This window comes from Rattus rattus, chromosome 1 (assembly GCF_011064425.1).
Source record: "Rattus rattus isolate New Zealand chromosome 1, Rrattus_CSIRO_v1, whole genome shotgun sequence".
Classification (NCBI taxonomy): Eukaryota; Metazoa; Chordata; class Mammalia; order Rodentia; family Muridae; genus Rattus; species Rattus rattus.
In genome coordinates, this window is record NC_046154.1 from 157191840 (window position 1) to 157214195 (window position 22356).

At 42.1% G+C, this 22356-nt stretch overlaps 1 pseudogene; it reads right to left on the reverse strand.

Annotated features, from left to right (window-relative positions):
- Positions 1 to 967: 967 nt before the first annotated feature.
- On the reverse strand, positions 968 to 18512 carry LOC116907242 (annotated as a pseudogene).
- Positions 18513 to 22356: the final 3844 nt, after the last annotated feature.

A 22356-nucleotide genomic window follows, 5' to 3' on the forward strand; every position in this document is an offset into this window, starting at 1 on the left:
AAAATTAACTCAAACAAATCAGTAACCTTCCTCTACTCAAAGGATAAACAGGCTGAGAAAGAAATTAGGGAAATGACAACCTTCACAACAGTCACAAAAAATATAAAATGCCTTAGTGTGACTTTAACCAAGCAAGTGAAAGATCTGTATGACAAGAGTTCAAGTCTCTGAAAAAAGAAATTGAAAATCTCAGTAGATGGAAAGATCTCCCATGCTCATGGATTAGCAGGATTAATATGGCAAAAATGGCCATCTTGCCAAAAACAACCTACAGATTCAATGAAATCTCCATCAAAATTTCAAATCAATTCTTCATAGAGTTAGAAAGAGCAATTTGCAAATTCATTTGGAATAACAAAAAAACCCAGGATATCGAAAACTATCCTCGACAATAAAAGAACTTCTAGGGGAATCACCATCGCTGACCTCAAGCTGTATTACAGAGCAATAGTCATTAAAAACTGCATGATAGGGGTTGGGGATTTAGCTCAGTGGTAGAGCGCTTGCCTAGGAAGCGCAAGGCCCTGGGTTCGGTCCCCAGCTCCAAAAAAAAGAACCAAAAAAAAAAAAAAAACTGCATGATATTGATACAGAGACAGGCAGATAGATCAATGGAATAGAATTGAAGACCCAGAAATGAACCCACACACCTATGGTCACTTGATCTTTGACAAAGGAGCTAAAACCATCCAGTAGAAAAAAGACTGTATTTTCAACAAATGGTGCTGGTTCAACTGGAGGTCAGCATGTAGAGGAATGCAAACCAATCCATTCTCCTTTTTTTCTCCTTAAAACTTGGTTTAATTTTGAAGCATTTCTCACTACTAGGCCACAGAACATGTACAGTGAATCAATGGCCATCCAGAGAGAGGAAAGTCCTCTTCAATAAGGTTTCATTTTTGTAAAAATCTAAACACTTGATTTCAGTAGGAAAAATAACATATACGGATGAGGTAACCACAGCCAATCATGGAGCCAATATGGAGCCATATCTTTTCTTGAGTTCTTCAACAGAATCCTCCTTCAATTCTGATTTTTCTAAGTGGTTGAATAATACATTTGTGAGCTTTCTCTCAGGTGTGACATAAATCTCACCATCTCAAATCTTCTCAGTTGAGAAAGTCTTAAGACTTCAAAGATGAGAATTGGCTTTTCCCTCTCAATGTAAAAGTCACATAAAATTTTAATGATTTGATTGAATAAATTTGGATCTAGGTTTTTCTAAACAACCTCAGATACGATGATGGTTTGATTTTCTTTACCTACTGATACAACGTCTCTGGGTAACTTCTCAACTGTGTGAAGTCAGTCTCTAGCTAGGAGTTGACAGGAACTGGAGGCAGAACCACAATGGCCAACTGACCCGGCATCTGCTCTACCCTCACAGAGGTTTTCTTACTCACAGACTGACACACATCCTGCTTCACATCCACCTGTGCTTGTGGGGCTGAAGTGTCACTGATGGCTTCTATTTTCAAATAATGTAGCTCTTGGAGCAAAGAGGCACCCTGGCTTAAATTCTTCTGGCTTCCAGTGTCCACAGTCTCTGCTGTTCGATCACTCTTGGGGATAGTGGCAGAGTTATCTGGTGTATCAACAGTCTCTATCAAATTGCTTGTTTCCTCAATAAAAACCTTCTTGAGTGCTTTAGATGTCCCACAATGAGGAGGATTGTCTACAGGTTTTACCACATTGTGTCTCTGTGTGGAGACAAGAAAGACATCATCCCAATGTCCTTTTATAATTAATTCCCTTTTAATTCTGGAAAGTTTGGTCACTGCTTGTTTATTTCTAGGATACAGAAATAAAATAGTTTCGAAATCTTGCTTGGTCTCATTGATCTTCCCCAAAAATGTCCTTGCAGTTCGTCTTCTGACAAAAGCTTTTGAATATGAACCATATAGTAAGATAGCTTGTGTATAATCTCTTTCAACTTCTTCATATTTCTGAATCTTGAGATAGGCCATGGCTCCGTTAGCTAGGAGTAGAGCGTTGGTCCTGTCTGCTGCTATCCCTTGGGTGTAGCATTCAATTGCTCACTCATATTTCCCCTTTTTGAAAAATCCATTGCCCAGGTCTTTCTCTGCGATGGCCTTCTGCCTGCACTGCTGATCTTCAGTGGATTTTTTTCTCTTCTTCAGCTGGTTTACTCATGGCAGCAGCTTTTTGGAACATGAGTTTTTCTTGGATGTAAAGTCTCATCAATTTTCCTGAGCTCATTTATTGCTTTGAAGTTATCTGGTTCCAGTTCTAATACTTTCTCTTCTCCGGCGTCCTGTAATTTCTACAGAGCAAATCGCACAGCACCTCGTCTGGCATAAGCCTTGGTGTAACTCCTGCTTAAGGCAATTGCCAAATAACAGTCAGACTCAGCAACAGCAAATTTTTTCAGTCTGAAGTAAGCGGACGCTCTGTTGGCAACACCGGATTATAGGAATCAGCATCCATGCCTTTCATGTAGCATTCGATGGCTTCATCATATTTTCCTTCCTTGAAGTACTTATTCCTTTTCTTTTAGAACAAGAACATTCTGGGAATCCACACGAATGCCATCTTCGTCCAACTCTGACTTCTGGGAAACAGAATCATAGGTGTTGTCTTCTTTATCAAGCTCATCAAGAATACCGTCCACATCAAGTTCTGCTTCATGTCCTTCTCCCAGGGCTCTAAACTCCTGGGAGCTGCAATTCAGCTGCCTTACTTGTTGAAGTCATCATATTCTGCAAAGTCGGCTCCAGGAAGATAAAATTGATCCATTCTTATCTCCTTGTACAAAGCTCAGGTCTAAGTAGAACAACGATGCCCACATAAACCAGATATACTGAAACTAATGGAAAAGAAAGTGGGGAAGAGCTTCAAACACAAAGGCACAGGAAAAAAAATTTCCTGAACAGAACACCAATGGCTTATGCTTTAAGATCAAGAATTGACAAATGGGACCTCATAAAATTGCAAAGCATCTGTAAGGCAAAGGACATTGTCAATAGGACAAAATGGTGACCAACAGATTGGGAAAAGATCTTACCAATCCTACATCTGATAGAGGGCTAATATCCAAAATATACAAAGAACTGAATAAGTTAGAGGGCAGGGAGACAAATTACCCTATTTTAAAATGGGGTACAGAGCTTAACAAAGAAATCTGAACTGAGAAATATCAAATGGCTGAGAAGCACCTAAAGAAATGGTCAACATCCTTAGTCATCAGGGAAATGCAAATCAAAACAACCCTGAGATTCCAACTCACACCAGTCAGAATGGCTAAGATCAAAAATTCAGTTAACAGCAGATACTGATGAGGATGTGGAGAAAGAGGAATACTCCTCCATTGTTGGTGGGATTGCAAGCTGATACAACCACTATGGAAATCAGTCTGGAGGTTCCTCAGAAATTTGGACATAGTACTACTTGAGGACCCAGCTATACCTCTCCTGGGCATATACCCAAAAGATGCTCCAACATATAACAAAGACACATGCTCCACTATGTTCATAGCAGCCTTATTTATAATAACCAGAAGCTGGAAAGAACCCAGATGCCCTTCAACAGAGGAATGGATACAGAAAATGTGGCACATCTATACAATAGAGTACTACTCAGCTATTAAAAACAATGACTTCATAAATTTCTTAGGCAAATAGACAGAACTAGAAAATATCATCCTGAGTCAGGTAACCCAGTCACAAAAGAACACCACATGACATGTACTCACTGATAAATGAATATTAGCCCAAAAGTTCAGAATACCCAAAATACAATTCACAGACCACATAAAGCTCAAGAAGGAAGACCAAAGTGTGAATGCTTCAGTCCTTCTTAGAAGGGGCAACAAAATACTCATGGGAGGAAATATGGAGACAAAGTGTGGAGCAGAGACTGAAGGAAAGGCCATCCAGAGATTGATCCACGTGGGGATCCATCCCATATACAAACACCAAACCCAGACACTATTGGGAATGCCAAGAAGTGCTTGCTGACAGGAACCTAATATAGCTGATTCCCAAGAGGCTCTGCCAGAGCTTAACAAATACAGATGTGGATGCTAGAGGCCAGCCACTGGACTGAGCATGGGGTCCCCAACGGAGGAGTTAGAAAAAAGACTGACGGAGCTGAAGGGGTTTGCATCACCAGAGGAAGAACAACAATATCAATCAACCAGAACCACCGCACCCACCCCCAGAGCTCCCAGGGACTAAACCACCAACCAATGAGTACACATGGTCAACCCATGGCTCCAGCCCCATATATAGCAGAGGATGGCCTTGTTGGGCATCAATGGGAGGAGAGGCTCTTGGCCCTGTGAAAGCTCAATGCCCCAGTGTAGGAGAATTTCAGGGTGGGGAGGAAGGACTGGGTGGGTGGGGGAGCACCCTCTAGAAGCAGGGCAATGGGGGATGGGCTGGGGGGGTTTCTGGAGTGGAAACCAGGAAAGGGAATAACATTCGGAATATTAATAAATAAAATATCCAATAAAAATAAATAAATAAATAAATAAATAAACAAACAAAAATAGAGGAAAAAAGAATACAAGAAGAAAAATTAGTTTCTCTAAATCTCAGGATATGTACTTGGCCTGAGAATATTCCAAGTGTACTAGTCTAAGGTTGAAGTTCACTAACAGGAAGTGAACTCCCTGCTATATTTTCACTTTAATCCCTAAAGAGGAGTCAAGCAGCAACTCTACTCATGAATAGCATCTAATATGTTTCAGGAATTACATTGATATTCGTTTACTAGCCTAAAGGTACCCAGACCACTGAATCAGATTTTTGGCAAGGGGCTACTAATACCAGTGCGTTTCACTATAGTGACAAAAGGAAAAATTACAACCAGAATAAGAGACATAAAACATGTATGTAGGAACAGCTAAATTTAAATGAAAAATTCCCAAGGTTGTATGTATATAATAATTTCAAAAGTAAAATGCAATTTTATCTCCTTACCGTGTAGAGGAGGGCAACACTCATGCTACAGCGTGTGTATGAAAGTCATGGGATGACTTGAGGGATGTAGTTCTCTCTTCCACCATGTGGGCCACAGGGACTGACCTGGTCACCAGGCTTAACTGCAAGTGTCCGTATCTGCTAAGCCATCTCACCTGTGCAGTAGTGGGTGTCAATGTGGAACTAATAAGTAGGTGATCTAGCATGCTTTTTAAACAGATGTGATTTATTGTGATTCATATGTATCTGGGGTTGTATATGTGTGGTCATATGTGGAGTCTAGAAGAGGGCCTCAGTTTCCTTGGAGCTAGAATTGCAGGCAGTAACAGTGATCAGGTGCTGGGAAGTGAACTCTGGTTCTCTGAAAGAGCATCAAGGACTCCTAACTACTGAGCCATCTCTCCAACCCCATAAACTTACAAATCATCTCTGATTGAAGACGATCATGGAATACTTATGTTTATCTTTTGAGTAGATCGGAAAGTCAACATTTAATAATTACAAATTGTTTGAAAATGGTTCAAACACTGAAGAGACAAATACAATATACAGAAACATCAGCACAGAAATAAACATATGCATAAAAGTGTAGTCAATTTTTTAAAAAAGTGTCTTCATGAAAATGAATGATGATATTTTTAAAAAGACAGGAGCTTATGGGTATCAAGCTGACCTTAAACTCACTATGTAACAAAAGATAACCTTGGACTTCTGACCTTCCTGCTCAAGTACTGTGATCACAAGTGCATGCCAACATGCCTGGTCTATGCAGTGCAGGGGATCAAACCCAGGACTTCAGGAATGCTAGACAGGCACTCAACCAACTGAAATGGAGCTTCGCCCCAAATCCCAATATTCACAAGATGTAATTTTCAAGTCCCATTAGCTACAGTGGTTTAAAGACAACACATATGCCTACTGATATATTATAACTCACTGTTGACTATTAACCAATTTAAAATGAAAAAAGAAAACACCACATGCTTTGATATAAAAACATACCACTCACTAAGCTCAGACACTATTACCTTAACAAACCTAATAATACTGTATCCCATTACTATAGTACATTTTCTGTCCTTAGGGTTATTTTTTAGATGTAGTTCTCACTGGTGTCTATTTCTGGGAATAAACAATATCTCTCTTCTCTTACATAGTTCACACTTATTTTTTAGAACTAAAATCAGAAACATACAGTCTAGAGAGACCTACTCTAAGCTACGGGTACTACATGTCAAAACAGACATCTTTAATCCAAATATTAAAAAAAAAAAAAAAAACAGAAGTGGGAGGATAATCAGTCCAATAGCACCTTGGGCTACAAAGCCCAACCATTTCTAAAAACTAAAGGAAAAGATTACCTTACACGTTACAAATAAGCACAATATATTCATAGCTTTTGGTTCATTTGTTCAGACTGTATATTATCTGGAGCATTGTAAAAATAATACATGTTAAGACCTTCCTATGACTTTCAATTATTGTATTGAACATATGAAGAACTTTCACAGGACTGGCGCTGTTGGCTACTAGTCTTGATTTTCCTGTGGTTTTAACAATCAGAGGATTTCATCCAGGTTGTGTTACACATGCGTGCTAACAGAAGACTTCTGTATATATGACTCTTCTAAACAAATATGCTCTCCATATTGAGTGAATTGAAATGAGCAGTGTTCCCAAATGCTTCTACTCACAGTATTTTTCCCTGTGTAAACTCTTATGAATGCTATTAGGAGAGAATGAAGCCTTCCCAAATTCTGTTTGTAAAGTTCCTCCATGGTGAATTGTTGTATATTTGTAAAAGGCTTTGTGAAAGGTGAAGGCTTTCCCACACTGGGTACACACATCAGGTTTCTCTCCAGTGTGAACTCATCCATGTGTTTTAATGTAATTAGAAGTAAAGGCTCTCCCACATGACTCACTTACACACGCTTTCTTCTCACTGTGTATCATGTTGAGGCATCGAAGGGAACTGTGGTGAATAAATACTCCTACATTGCTTACCTACATAGGACTCCTCTCCATTGAGACGTGGCTGATGGCTGGAGGGAATGAACACTTTTCAGTGCCGTCTTTTGTTCCAATCAGCTCACGATTGCGACCTTCATTCTGGGAATGGTTTTTAGGTGTCTCCCCAGTATGTAGACTTTCATGCTTCTGACTGAACTGAGAGAAGAAGAGGTGTTCTCCGTTGCTTACACTCTCCCCTTCATATCGCTGACATGCAGAGGTTTTATATCCTTTGTGATATATCAGGTACTCAGTTAGGCAAGAAGGACATTTCTCCATATTTTCTTCACATTCAGGTTTTCTCCATCGTTTCTATTAAAAAAAAATGAAAAACACATTAGTAAGATTTTGCTAGATTTATTTGGAGGGATTTTAAGACAGGGTTCCTCTGTGTAGCCCTGGCCGTCCTGGAACTCATGCTGTAGACAAGTCTGACCTCAAACTCAGGGATCCATCTGCCTCTGCCTCCCAAGTGCTGGGGTTAAAGGTGTGCACCATCACATCCAGCTTAAGATTGTGTTTATTAATCACTTATCAGAAGAAGAACTATCAACTCTCTTCCCTATTGAGGTCTTTGAGCATGTCTAGACTGGCTACTTCACCACACAGATTGAGGACAACTATAATAACAACGGCCCTCATGAATGATTCTGTTATACTCCCTCCAGGCTGGCAAACACTGAAAGCCTATGCCACATTTATATACATACAGTTAGTCACTCTGTTCCACAGTACTAGTTTGAGTGCTCTCTGGGAACTGAAACTAGGTATTCTATAAGAGTAGCAAGTACTCTTAACCACTAAACAAGTTTTCAAGCTCCAGAAAATTTATTTTTCATATAATCCTTGTATCCATATTTAGCAGATAATTCGATCTGTGAGTCCTATGCTGGGAATGAAATCTGTATATACGATTTTTAAAAGTGTCACTTCCTGCTGGATTTTGTATCCACGAATTGAATCCTAACACTTATCCTAACACTTGCGAGGCAGAGGCAGCTGGATCTCTATGACTTTGTTCTACGTAGTCAATTCCAGGCAAGACAGGTATACATTGGGAGACCCTGTCTCAAAACAAACAAACAAACAAACAAACAAACAAACAAACAACCCATCTGTGTTTACGGGGGTTTGGGACCGGGGGGGTCTGATGCTAAGATCCTTTTCCTCAATTGGTTCTCTATCTGTCAGTAAAGAAGCCATGGACCAATTGCTCGGTGGAAGGGATAGGCGGGACTTCCTGTTCCCGAGAGGCAAGCCAACAGATTCAAGGGAGGAAAGGTAAGTTTGATGGGTTTCTGATGGAGAAAAGTTTACCAGCCTCGTGAGATCTCAAAATGGAGTGGCCACACAGCCACTCCTACAGGTAAGTGGTTAGGGATGTTTAGCAGGGGCTAGATGTAACTGGGCATTTAAAGTTTAGGGCAGGGGAAAAATAAGAATATTGATAAGGGCACACTTTTCTAGGCCAGAGATAGTAGTGCCCAGCAATTGTGCCAAAAGGCAAGTTGAAATTGAACAACGGTGTGTGTGTCTTTTATCCATGGATTCAAAGGAAGCTGGGTGGGGGCTGGTAGAGTGACCTGTTCCCAGAGTTAAGGCGGAGTAGCAGAGCTACCTGCAATCCCATCATGTCTGGCATCATAGTTTTCTAGTCGTTTCCATGATTTTCTAGTTGTTTACATTATGGGAATACTTGAGGTTAGTTCTGATCAACATTTATGAAGTTTTGAAGAAAATTTCCTAAGATTAAATCATTTTGAAGGTTGAATATGTTTCTATCTTTTGCTTCTCTAAAAAAATTTTTTGGCATATCAGGATTCTTGAGGCGCACTACTGTCTTATGGGAGTATAGATTAGCTTGGTTTCTCAGAAGTTTTAGTACTATTTTCATATTTGGTGTTCCACTTTGTTCCTAAAATATAAACCCAGAGAAATTATGAACTATTGCATAACAAAAATATTAACATTCTAGCTGTATTTATGGTATAAAGTGACTGCCAGATATATTCAATGAAATATTTCTTCCCCACACCCTAGTTTATACAGCAGCAAAGAAACACTGTTCTCTGATTGGTTAAATATGGAGAGGATGACCTATTTACCTATAGAAGCCATAGTCCTGATTTTTCCTACATTACATCATCTTAGAGTTCCTTTGGAATGGATCTAGCATAACCCACTCCTCCAATGTGAATGTGACAGCCACACCCTTGAAGATATAAAAGGCCGAGCATCACACTATTAGAGATGTAGACTTAACTCATAAGAGGTGACACGATATTGTGTTCTACATGTTGAGTCCTGTCTTGGTCATTACACTCTTTCTGACAGTAGACTAGAGCAGTTTGGCAAAGGCACAGCAGCATAGGACAGTTGCCCCGTGCTGATAGATTGTGTTAACTTCTCTTTTACACTGAGTCTCTAAAAATTCTCATAACAAATTCCAGCTACCTAATTCCTACAAGAGAATTGACTCTATGTGCCCTGAGCATTCATGCTAAAAATGCAAACTAAAAATTTCTACTTCTTCTGGTATCTTAGAAATGCTATCAGGAGGAACTTTTCCTGAGTAAAGAACTACGTGGCTTTCCCAAGCACTTGGTGCCGACTGCTATGAAACGCTTATAACCCTGGTTCTTTCTCAGAATCACTGCAATAGTTTCACATGGTTGTCAGAGGGAGGCTGAGGCCTAACATATGCATTTCTTTTTCTTCCTCTTTTTCTTTCTTTCTTTTTTTTTAAAAACAGGCTCTCGTTATGTAGCTCTGGTTGGTCCGGAGCTTACTCTGAAAGGCTAGCCTCGAGCTCACGGAGAGCCACCTGGTTCTCCCCTGCAAGTACACCATCATGCCTGGCCTCAATGTATTCTCAAGATGATGAAGCTGGCATGATAGTTCCTACTGACTATCTTGTCACAGGCTGTTAGATTGTTAGTGCCTGTGATTTAGACAACATTTAGAAGAATGTAGCTAGTTCCTTATAGACCGAGCTTAACTAAAATGAATAGTACTAGTGTAGTATTAAGTAAAGATCACATTTTTACTAAAGAATGTCAACCGACAAGACACTTTCTATGAAGACTTTTTTAATGTCGCCAACATGTCACTTTACATACCTAAGTATACAATTATTTAATTTTTAAAACAAACCTTTGACTGGTAAATAATGTAAAGAACTTTACCAGACCAGGTAGCATAGTAAATGTGTAACATTTTTTAAAATGTGAATAAGAGAGTGATAGCTTGCCTACCAAAAAAAAAAAAAAAAAAAAAAGACTTTGGAACGACACTATTCAGGCCAGTATACTGCTAAGACAGGTATGAACAAAACCATTGCTGAAATGAAGTCAGTATTCAGTGGATCAGCTTTAACAGAAAATTGATTTACGATAGAGCAGGCATGACCCAACAGAGACAGAAATCACAGTATCTATATATGTCAAGCAAGGATAATCTGTTGTGTCCTGGGAAGCACACATTCCATTCTCCTGTACTACAATAATGACGATCAAACCATATCTTAAACAGGAAGTCTAAAGAAAAGTGTTCAAAGTCGCAGTCAAGCTTGGAATGATGGTCCCTGCCAATGATTTCAGCACCAACGAGGTCTGGGCAGGAGAATGATTATCGCTTGGCTACTCTGGGCTGTGTATAAGCAAGAGCCACAGGAGCTTGAGATACATGGATGCTAATGGGAGAAGCAAGGTGGCGGGGCGAGGAGGGGTGTCCTGCTTGGTGAATCTGTGTGTGTGTGTGTATGAGAGGGAAGGAAGATGAGAGAGAGGAGAGAGGAGAGCAGCGGAGGAGGAGAGGGAAAGAGGGGAAAGAAAGGAAGGGGAAAGAGCCAGACGGGAAGAGGAGAAGGGGCTGAAGAAAGCACTAGAGAAAAGACACCATCAATTAGCCTTTGTGCGTAGGAAAGGAGAGGAGAGAGACATACCAGTCAGCCTTTATGGTAAGAGTTTCCTAAAAAAGAATACTCAATAAGAAATGGATGCAGCTGTGAACTGAAGTCACCGGAAGATACAACTACATTAAAAAAATCTGGGGCTGGTGAGATGGGTCAGCAGGCAAAAGCACATGGCCACCTGAGTTTGACCTCCTGGAGCCACACTGTGAAGAGTGAACTTAACTAAGCACGTGATCCAGTAACTTCTGAAACCTACAGCTAGGATTTCTCTGCTTTGCTATAACCAGCCTGCCCGATGCTTCCAGCAAATGGATATTTTTTTAAAAGCCTTGACTTGTAAATTTTTTTTTGTTCTTTATCTGGGAAAACTTCATAAAACTGTTAAGACATCAGAATATGGTATTTGTGATACCCTGAATCTGTGTCAGATTTAGCTCCAGAATAAACAAACTCTTATTTCTTGTAAAGTAAGAGTTATGTTTTACATAAATAGACCATATATGTGTATGAACATTAAGAGAAATACAAGCCGGTAATGGTGACACGTGCATACAGTGGTAGCACTTAGGAGGCAGAAGCAGAAAGATGGTGTATTGGTTATTTTTGTATTTCCGTGATAAATACACCATGACCAAGTCAACTTACAAGAAGAAGGGCGTATTTATTTGAGCCTTCAGTTCCAAAACAATCTGAGTCTGTGTCATGGTGGGGAGGTGTGGCAGCAAACAGCAGGCATGGGGGCAGCAGCAGAAGCAGAAGGCTCACATCTTGACCACAAGCAGGAAGCAGAGAGAACAGACAAGAAATGGCAAGAGTATTTAAACTCTCAAAGCCTGTCCCCAGCACTGTAATTTCTATCTTAAGGTCTTACTCCTAAACCTACACAAACAGCACCACCAGTTGGGGATCAAGTATTCAAATGTCAGAACTATGGGGAACATTTAGCATCCAAGTCACCACAGAAGTGAATTCAAATCCAATTGCAATGGCATAGTGAGCTCTAGGTCAGTCTTGACTGGACAGCAATACTATGCCCAAAAACAAAAACATTAAAGGTGCTAAAATAGAAATAGCAAAGTAGAATCAAACTGGTTGCAATGCACATGATATCAAGAGATAGATCCCATATGCAGAATACACACTTTAAACACAAGACTACGGTGGACAAAACTTTTGCAACTCCAGATAAAAACAAGATACACAAAATCAAACCCACTGCTTTGATTGATGAACTAGACAAATGACAGGTAGGTATTGGAGACCATAGCAAAGAGTTAGGCTTGAATGGAGCATCAAACTCAACTTACATTTCTTGGGATTTGCAAGAAATGGTTGATTTCAACCTTTCTCTTTTCCTCTTTAGACCTCATCATTTCCTCTTAACACTTGGGGCTTTCCTTATTGTGTTATTCTTTTCACGTAGTCACGGCCTACATGTATCAGGGTCTTGTGTTTTAAAACCGTGTACGACTATAATCAAAGGGTAGTAACATTTACGACAGGGCACAACTCCAGCCTCTGTGAGTATGAATCTCCCTTTTGGATGAGTTTGGCAATGTTGGAAGGAGATGGAAATTTGGGGCTTACTACAAGTTCTGATAATTATTGTCCTAATGACACCACTCATGATAGTTAGAGAAAGATTCCTTTGAATCTAAGACTTGTAGGAAAAGCAAGTGCCCCTGAGGTGAAGAAAGGACAGGGCAAAGAAGATGGGGTGTGGGGAATAACAGCTTTCTGGCTCTTTCAAGCCTAAAATGACTTAATTTTATTAAATAAAAATTGTTACTAAAGTTACTCCAATTTGAGTATCAGTGTCAAAAAAGAATTATCCATCTTATTTACACATTAAAACAACCATCATCTGCAGCTCAATGTGTCAGGATGGGTTGGTACCCAGGGGTGGGGGTGTTGGTGTTTGTGGTGGTGGTGGTATTTGTGGTGGTAGACTCCCCTTCTCTGAGGAGAAGGAGAGGGGAGAATGGGGGAAAGAGTGGGAGGGTGGGACTGAGAGGAGAGGAGGGAGGAGGGCGGCAATAGGGGCGTAAGAGGAATAGACAGACAGACAGATAGACAGCTAGGAAAAAGTCAACCATCATCTACCAACAGACCAGCAGACACAAACAGATAAATTATTTATGTCAGGACATGACTGATATAAATCAATACAGTATTGAAAATAAAATAAGTGTGTATCAGAAACACCAAACACCTGCACTTATCTGCTATACCAGATGTAACGCCCTCACCTGAGACTAGAACAGGAACACCCCAAGACCGAAAGACCAAAGAGTAGCAGGAACATTGCCTACTCACACAATCGATCTTCAAGAGGCTCTTCCAGGAAATTAGTATAGTAAAAGACTTGCCTAAGTGGGTGGTGGTAGTACCTGCCTTTAATCCCAGCAGTCTGGAGGCAGAGACAGATGGATCCCTGAGTTCAAGGCCAGCCTGGTCTACAGAGTGAGTTGAGTTCCAGAACAGCCAAGACTCTGCTAAGGGATCAAGACACAGCAGTTTCGTCTGTCCAAAACGCTCAGCTCCATTCCAACAAAGCACTGCCTTCCCTGGGCACATCTCTGTGTTTGTAGGTGCTGAGCCTACTCATCTGGTCCCCTACAGACTCATTCTTGCTTCTTTACTGCACTCTGCCTGTTGTCAGGACAGACTTTTGATCTCTCAGGCCCCTCTAAACACAGCAGTCTCTTTAACCCTTTTCAGGCCACTCTGTAACATGAACATTTGTATGTTACCACATGAAAATTAATGTCAGTAATTAAGGTCAGAATAAAAGAACTGAGCATGGTGGTACAAGTCTTTAATATCAGCATTTGGGAGATAGAGGCAGGCTAGTTTCTGTTAGTTCAAGGCCAAGCAGGTAACCATAAGGGAGTTTTAGGACAACCATGCCCATGTAGAGAAACCCTACCTCAAAAACAAACACAACGAACAAACGAACAAACAAAAAACCAACTAGAAAGGAAGAAGAAAAGTAGGAGGAAAAATAGAAATAAAGGTACCTGTGTTTGCCAGTTTCAAATAGAGGCAAAATTGGGCTTACTTGGCCAATTGCCGATAACCAAGCCAAGTCCCTGTGAGTGCAGTTTGAAAGATGACTGCCATTGTGGTAGGACACTGATGTGCCCATGTGTTTCTGACATAATATGCTCAGAACCCAGAGTCATCACAGCCCATGGCTCTGCTTGCTCAAGAACCCCAGTATTACCACAATAGTCCCCAGACTGTGGAGACCCAGCAGTGCAGGAGCTTAGCTGCCCAGAGGGGCCACAACAGCAAGTGCTCAGTGACAGACAAGGCTGCATCTCTCAGCTTGCTGGCTCAGCTCCATGCAAGAGGACCAGGCCTGCATGACCCAGCAGAGCCACCAGATACACAACTGCCCTGGAGGCCGGTCTGACCACCACTTCCCTAAGTATTCTCCTCCTTCTCACATCCTGGATGCTGGCCATATGTGTTTCTAGCCAAAGGGTCCCCGTGTCCTCCAGTGGCTGCTGCAGTCCATGAACAGTATTTAAAAATAAATAAATAAATAAAAATATAAAAGGTCAGGAGTCTAATGAAAGCAATTTTGCAAGGCAAAATATTTTTACTTTAGCAGAAATGTGTGTAGTCATGCCAAATGAAACAGAAAACCTGCTTCTGCTGGATTTTCATTCCCAATGTAAAGGGATCCTGTTCCTCACTCTGAGTGCTCAGAGGTCAGATTCTTACATGATTGGAGATACACACACACACACACACACACACACACACACACACACACACACACACACACATATCTCCAGAAGAGGGCATCAGATTCCATTACAAATGGTTGTTAGGCACCGTGTTGAGTTAAACTCTGGACCTCTGGAAAAGCAACTGCTGTGCTTAACCACTGAACCATCTCTCCAGCCCCATGATTGGTTAATTTAAAGGTCCAGTTGATAAGGCAGAATGCAGTCTTGAGCACAGACAACTCTGAGCACATATATACTTGGATTTCAAGAAGTGCTGCCCTTGGAAGAGTTGGAATTTCTGCCAAGTGGCTTCTTTGTAGTTATTTTTAGTGGAATTTTACCCGACTCAGTCCTTTGATAGAGAAACCCAGTACATTCTATTTCCATTTTTCCACAGCTGTAGCTTTGGGTAAAGTTGTAAGTTGGCTTTTCTCTCTTGTTTACAGAATAATTCTGCCACCTAGCTCCCGTTTCCATTAAGTCACTCACTGTAGTCCATTGCTGGCTTGCATTCTGTTGGCTAAAAAAACAAGTTGTTGGAGAAGTTGGAGGAAGCCCTGGCAACTCTAACCCCAAATTGGGGAGGGACGGGGAGGGGATGGGAGGGGAGGGGAGACACACTAGGAGAGACGTTGGCAACTGGCTGCATCCGACCCTGCTGTGGAAGGATTTCCTTGATGTAGCTCCAATTTTGAGGCCATTTCCTGAGGCTGCGAAGTTGCTCTCCTGGAGTTGCTGTCCTAAAGCAGGACCCCTGCATCCCGTGTTGTCACTGACCAGCACTGAATTTTAGTCCCCTTCTGAGCCCTCGGTGTAGCTCTATACCTGACTGCTCTATGACTCCTGGTACTACCAAGAGAGCACATGGGCCTGAGGGACTGCCCTACCATGGGACCCATGAATCCCTAGTCACTTCCTATTCTCTAAGGCATTCTTCCTTTCCTGTTAAGTTTTCTAAATATGTGAGAAATAAACTCTCACATGTGTAACCCCATCTATTTAGCATAGACAATTCTAGGTGTCTATGTTAAGTCATGCAAGTTTATTTTGGTTCAATGACCTCACCTAAGATTTTTGTTGGCTCAGTCCTGAGTCCTAAGGTGTCAGAGCAAGGAAATGCAAGAGAGAGACCTAACCAAACTGGCTTTTAGAACCACCCCAGTTTTTTAAATAACCCATGTATCCATTAATGCATTGATCTATTTATTATGGTAGAGCCCTAAACATTACTTTAGAATTGAGAAGTAGGAAAGTAAGAAGGAAAATTATGGTGACATCGGAGGAAAGTATGGGGAAGAAAATAGAGCCTTTATTTCCAGAGTCTAGTTTGCCATTGCTGGTGATAGAGTGAAACAGGAAATCTCTGACACAACTGATAAAGCTGTTTTCCAAAAGATATCTTGTCAAGAGACATCAAGAAACTCAATGTAAGCCAGGCTTGGAGGTACACACATTTAACCCCAGCACTCAGGAGACAGAGGCAAGTGGATCTCTGAGTTTAAGGCCAGCCTGATGTGCAGTGAGTTCAAAGCCAGCTAACTTTACATAGAAAAACAAAAGCAAAAGCAAAAAGATAGCTCACTGGGTGAAAGTGCTTGGGCCAAATTCAGAAGACCTTCAATCAGTCTCTAGAACCCACAGGGTGAGCAGAAACAAACTGAGCCCTCCTGAGTTGTTTTATGGCCACACAGTTACTTTGACTCATACACATACAAAAATGTAATTTAAAAATTAGGATGATGATTTGTATATGCTTGGCCCAGGGAGTGGCACTATTAGAAGGTATGGCCCTGTTGGAATAGGGGTAGCCTTATTGGAGTAAGTCTGTCACTGTGGGTGTGGGTTTTAAGACCCTCATCCTTTTTTTTTTCCGGAGCTGAGGACCGAACCCAGGGCCTTGAGCTTGCTAGGCAAGTGCTCTACCACTGAGCTAAATCCCCAACCCCTAAGACCCTCATCCTAACTGCCTGAAAGTTAGTCTTCCACTAGCAGCCTTCAGATGAAGATGTAGAACTCTGCTCAGTCTGTATCATGCCTGTCTAGATGTTGCCATGTTCCCACCTTGATGATAACGGACTGAACCTCTGAACCTGTAAGCTGGCACCAAATCTATGTTGTCCTTTTTTAAGATTTGCCTTGGTCATGGTATTTGTTCACAGCAGTAAAACACTAAAACAGATGTCTTATTAAAAACAGTAAATAAAGTGTGCTTTCTTAAAGCCAGAAAGATACATGTTTTCCTAGAGACACCCTAATGAAGAAGGTCCAGAACAGTAAACAGACTCTGCTCAGTCCCCACTGAAATGTTCTACCACACTGAACTTTTAGAACTCCCCTCTCATCCCTAAATATTAACGATGTTCTGTAGGCATAAATTTTTAATAAGGGTTCAACCTCTCCTTTAGCCCACCACCCAGCAGAGGTAGTAAAAGAGAAAAGTTATTAGGATATCGGGGAAGTGGACCTGCTGGGCAATAGTTCTTTTTGGGGCAAGCTCATTCTTCTTTCTCAGCAGGCCAGTCCCATAGCAAACACCAAACATGACTCAGCAGCTGCAGACCAGTCCTCGAGGCAGGCAGACACCACACATGAACCAGCAGCTTCAGTCCAGTCTTCTGCAAGCAGGCACCAACCAGCCTGAGGCAAGGCCACAGAAGCATCAAGCTGCCACAGGAGCCTCATGAGCAGTTCTTGGATAAGTTTCTCAAAATGGTGGCATTACCACAGGTTGAGCTCAACAAGGCTATGTAAGGCAAACCAGTATACCCAGGGCCTTAGCAAAGAATAGCAAGGCGGAGCAAACCAAATCATTGCTTAGTGCTCTTCTCCCACTGTCTGTGGGGTCATATTTATACTCCTTCATCAAGCATCCTTTCACAGGTCTGCTCCAGGAAATCATTCTTTCACATGTCTGCGTTAGCAAGACATCCTTTCACATGCGTATCCTAGCAAAACATCATTTGATGTACCTAACTTTCCAAAGAAACTAGAAGTTTCCACTTCAATGCTCCTCGTGTAACTGGCTGCAATGAAGAGACTCTGACACAGTGGTTCTCAAGTTGTGAGTCGAGACCCCTTTGGAGGTCAAATGTACCTTTTCTCAGGAATCATATATTAGATATCCTGCATATCAAATATTTACATTATAACAGAGGCTAGATTGCCATCATGAAGTAGCAACAAAAATAATTTTATGATTGGGGTCATCACAACATGAGGAAATGAACTAAGGAGTCACACCATCAGGAAGGGTGACAACCACGGCTCTAATGAGATATTTGAAACTCTCCTGTCTCTCAATCTACTAGGCTATTGAAACAATGGCCTCCAAAGAAATAGAAATCTCATGCTAGGAGAAGGAAAGAACACCACCCAAGGGGTACTTGTGTCCCTGGAAGATATTTCACACAGTTCTAACAACACTTATAGGATGAGCCCAACACCAGACAATGATGGGTCAGTGGTGGGACCACATCTTGACAGGTATGTGGTGTAGGCCATTCATGTGAGTGTGCGAGTATATGTATCCATGCATATGCATTCAGAGGGCAAAACAGGATATTGTCTTAATGGCTGGGACAGCAAGCTCTTGGAGTCTGATTGTCTCTGCCTCCCAATGCTGAGGTTATGAGCACATGCAGCCATACCTGCTCCTAAAGGCTGAATGGCTGGAGATGCACCCTGTACTTGAAAGAGTACCAGACTTCCCTGCTGGCCCAGCTTCATCCTCTAGAGCCACACTGGTCCAGCCTAGAAGAAAAGATCATTAGCAAAACCAGTCCATAAGCAAAACTGTCCTGGCTTTCCTGCCCTGAGTGACTTGCTCCTAACACTTGGGGTGATTCCTGCTTCCTCCTCCTCAAAGAGTCACAGGTGTGTTCAGGTATTTCCAGACTCACCGTCCATGAAGACATGTGACAATAGAGAGGAAGGACCACCTAGGACAGGTGAGGTTACACTGGCCTGTAAGGGAGAGCCTGATATGCTGGAGGACAGGGAACTTCCAGCAGAAGAAGATTGGAGGCATTAACATATGAAGGGGGCAGCCACAGAAGACAAACCGCCCCTAACAAAGCTGAGCTTCATTCTTGTAAGGGAGAATGCTTGGAAAGCCTGTTGTAGGACAATGGAAGAGATGGATACATTGTAAATGACCCATAACAGGCCATGTAACTGGGACTGGAGACTGAATCAGTGGTCAAGAGCCCCGGCTGCTCTTCCAGAGGACCCTGGCTCTATTTCCAGCAGCCTTATGGTAGCTGACAACTGTTTGTAACTGCAGTTCAAGGAAAACCAACACCTTTACACAGACATGCCAGGCAAAACACAATATACATAAAAGGTATAATAATAATAATAATAATAATAATAATAATAACAACAACAACAATAATAATAATAATGACAACAACAACAGTCACAAAGTCTTTTCCTTTCCACTCCCTTTTCTTGGAACTGGGCCACAGAAAAGATCTGGCACACCCCCTGAGGTTCTCTGTATCTCTCTTTTAATAAGCAATCTTTTGTACAATTAATTCATTGTAAAAGGCCTTAAGCATCTGGAAATTCACTTGCTGCTCTCCAGAATCAAGTCCATGCCTGTAACACTGAGAGTTACACACCTCAGGAATTTGAAATGAAGCCCAGGCCCAAGGCTTTCTTGTTAGGCTGGAAGTTTGGGGACAAAGGCAAATGGTCTGGGCCAAGAAGTTCCGACCTTCTCCTCTGACCAGGTGCTGGCGTTTGCATAATTCCAATCAAAACACTGGACAAAGTCAGGTCTGAGTTCCAGATTTCAGAGTGACCACTGGACTTATGACCCATCTACAGGGCCCAAACTTACCAAATAATGGTACAATTCCAGTACCTCACCATTGCATCACAACTCTCTCCTACTCCCCTTTAAAAAGTTCCTACTGCAACCCAGCCTTGTGACTTCACTTCTGTGAGGTTGGTGAATCTGCCTGAGAGCTGCCTCAATAAACCTGCCCTTTTTAAAACTATAAATTCGACTCAATTCCATTTATTAGATTGGTGGAGAAGCCATTCATTTCTTATACATAATTCCTCAAGTCTCTCCACTTTTAACTAATAAAATTTTAAACACACAAACCTACAGATACAGTTATTCAAGGTATGGAGATAGTGGAATTTGAAGATACAAAAAGAAAGCAAAAATGCTCACACTTTAACAATGAGATACTGACTACTTCACTTGACCTGATGACTTCTGGTGTCATCTGCAAACATTTACAACCTACCTTCCAAATAACACATAACCCCTGAGCTCACGTGTTACTCTCAAGAGAGACAGTGAAGGTTTTGAAATCTAGTCTCTGCCCTGCAAATACAGTCCCTATAGGAATGGTCCATGAGACAAAACTGAGTGACTTCAGTAGCTGATAAAGACATCTACTACCTCTCAGCAGTTCAGCAGGGGTCTCTTTGGAGGCTCTAGCAGGCCCAGGCAGAGCAAACATGGCCCTGGCAGGCTTTGCCCTTTCCCCCAGTCCTTCTGCCTTGCTTAACTATTAGATTACATTCCTAATGCTAACCACCATCATCTATTCCCTTATTTGGCCACTTCCTCTTCCTGAGGCTGACTACCAAGATCTAGCTATCGAAGTATTGGAGTCCTGAAATCTAAAGCCCCCTTTGGTCACCTAATCAACACACTCAGTCAAAATTAACCAACTCACCCCACCATGGGCTTTTCCCTTTATAAACTGCTGCTTTTCAATGTGCTATGTCTGTCTCCTACCTCCCCTCTCCTCTCTACCTGGAGGCAGTCCTTTGTCCCTCTAGGACAAGTATCCCTGACCTCTCTCCTGTATTCCTTTCTCTTTTCTCCTTGTCCTCTATCACTTGTCTTTTTCTTGTATCCCTGCCCATTGTCCCTTTGTGCTGAGAACTTGGTCCTGGTATGTCTTGTGCTGATTCATTCCATTCACCCGTTTCAGGGAGTCACTGCTCCACTGCTCATATGTTGTGGTCTGTCATCTGCAGTAGCTGAGGCAGGAGCTCCAGGTGGAAACCTGGAAGTGAAGTGGAGACCAAGGAGGAAAGCTGCTTACTGGATTGTTACCAGGTTCACATTCAGCTACCTTTCTTAATGTTCAGTTGCCTGCCCAAGGTTGGCACAACCTACAGTGGTCTGGACCCTCTCACATGAGTCATTAATAAAAAAAAAATATTCCCACAGAATTATCTGCTTGCCAATCCGATGGTTGCGTTTCCTCAACTGAGGTTCCCCCTTATAGATTGCTGTCTGTAAGCAGGTGAGGGCAGGTGAAAGACAGAGCCTGTGACGGGACAGTAGAAAAGGGCGGGCTGAGAGTTTTTGAGGGAGAGAGAGAGAGAGAGAGAGAGAGAGAGAGAGAGAGAGAGAGAGAGAGGAGAGAGAAAGGAGAAGAAGGAAGATGGAGGAAGAGAAGGACAACCCAGACCGGTGTAGCTTTAAGTAGCCCCAGGTAGTTATGAATATCATATAAGGGATGGATTGTTACAGGACAATTTATCCAATCTAAGTGGGCAGCTTATATCAATATCAATTGGCTCTGAGTTCTTTGTTTGAGCATTTTGTGGGGTGAGAATTTAGTGATATAAATCTGACTGATAAATTACAAGTCTCTAGGGGTTGGGGATTTAGCTCAGTGGTAGAGCGCTTGCCTAGCAAGCGCAAGGCCCTGAGTTCGGTCCCCAGCTCCGAAAAAAAGAAAAGAAAAAAAAAATTACAAGCCTCTAGAGTTTTGATTTTACCAGGTTACAGAGCTTCGTGATGGCTAACCATGAGATGGGCATCGCTGCATGGGGCTCGCCATGGAAGCGGCGAGACTGCTGGAGCCAGAGAGTAGCCGGCGCTAGTGTGGGATGGTGCATCCATTTTTATTATTTAACACAACACCCCCTTGTCAGAGAACCCTAGATTGTATGAAGCTGGCAAAGAAAACAAACAAACTACACCAAACAACTCTTCACCATAAAGGATCACAAGGGAAATGCACACTCATAAGGTTGCACATACTTCCAAGTTCAAAGAGCAAACTGACCCCGGAAATGGCGCTCCAGTGTAGGTCAGCAGTGAATGGTCAAGGACACATAAGATATAACTCAGGGAAGCTGCAATTCCCTGCTATCCCCAGTTCCCAGCACCAGGGGTGAATGTCCCAGCAACCTTCATATTTACCAAAGGGACATTGTCACCTAGGTCATTTTATTAGTCTCACCTGCCACGTGTAGAAATCCTTTCCCCACAAGAGTGAGTCATGTGACCTTCGCAAACCTTCTTCACACAGACGTATTGGAGGCAGCAGTGGTGTGAGTGAGAATGTGCCCCCATAGGTTCAGATATTTGCGCACTTGGTAACAGTTGACCGTACTGTGGGGAGAAGTTTAGGAGATGCGTCATTGTTAAAGGTCACTGGAGATAGCCTCCAGAGTTTAAAGCCCCATCGTGCCTTTTCTACTGTGCTCTCTGCTTTCAAGCTTGCAGGTGAGCTTCTCCGCTTCATAATCTGGCCTCCACAGCTGCTGCCTGCTGTCTGTCATGTCTCTCCATCGTGATAAGCTCTTGGCTCTCTGGCAGTGTAAGCCAAACTAAACCCTTTCTTCCATTACTCACTTTGGGTCATGGTGTTTTATCACTGCCACAGAAAAGTATCTAACATACAGGTTGATCCAGCAACTCTGTGCATACCAAAACCAAAACACGACCCAGAAAACATCAGATGCCTTAGTCTGCACCTTAGCC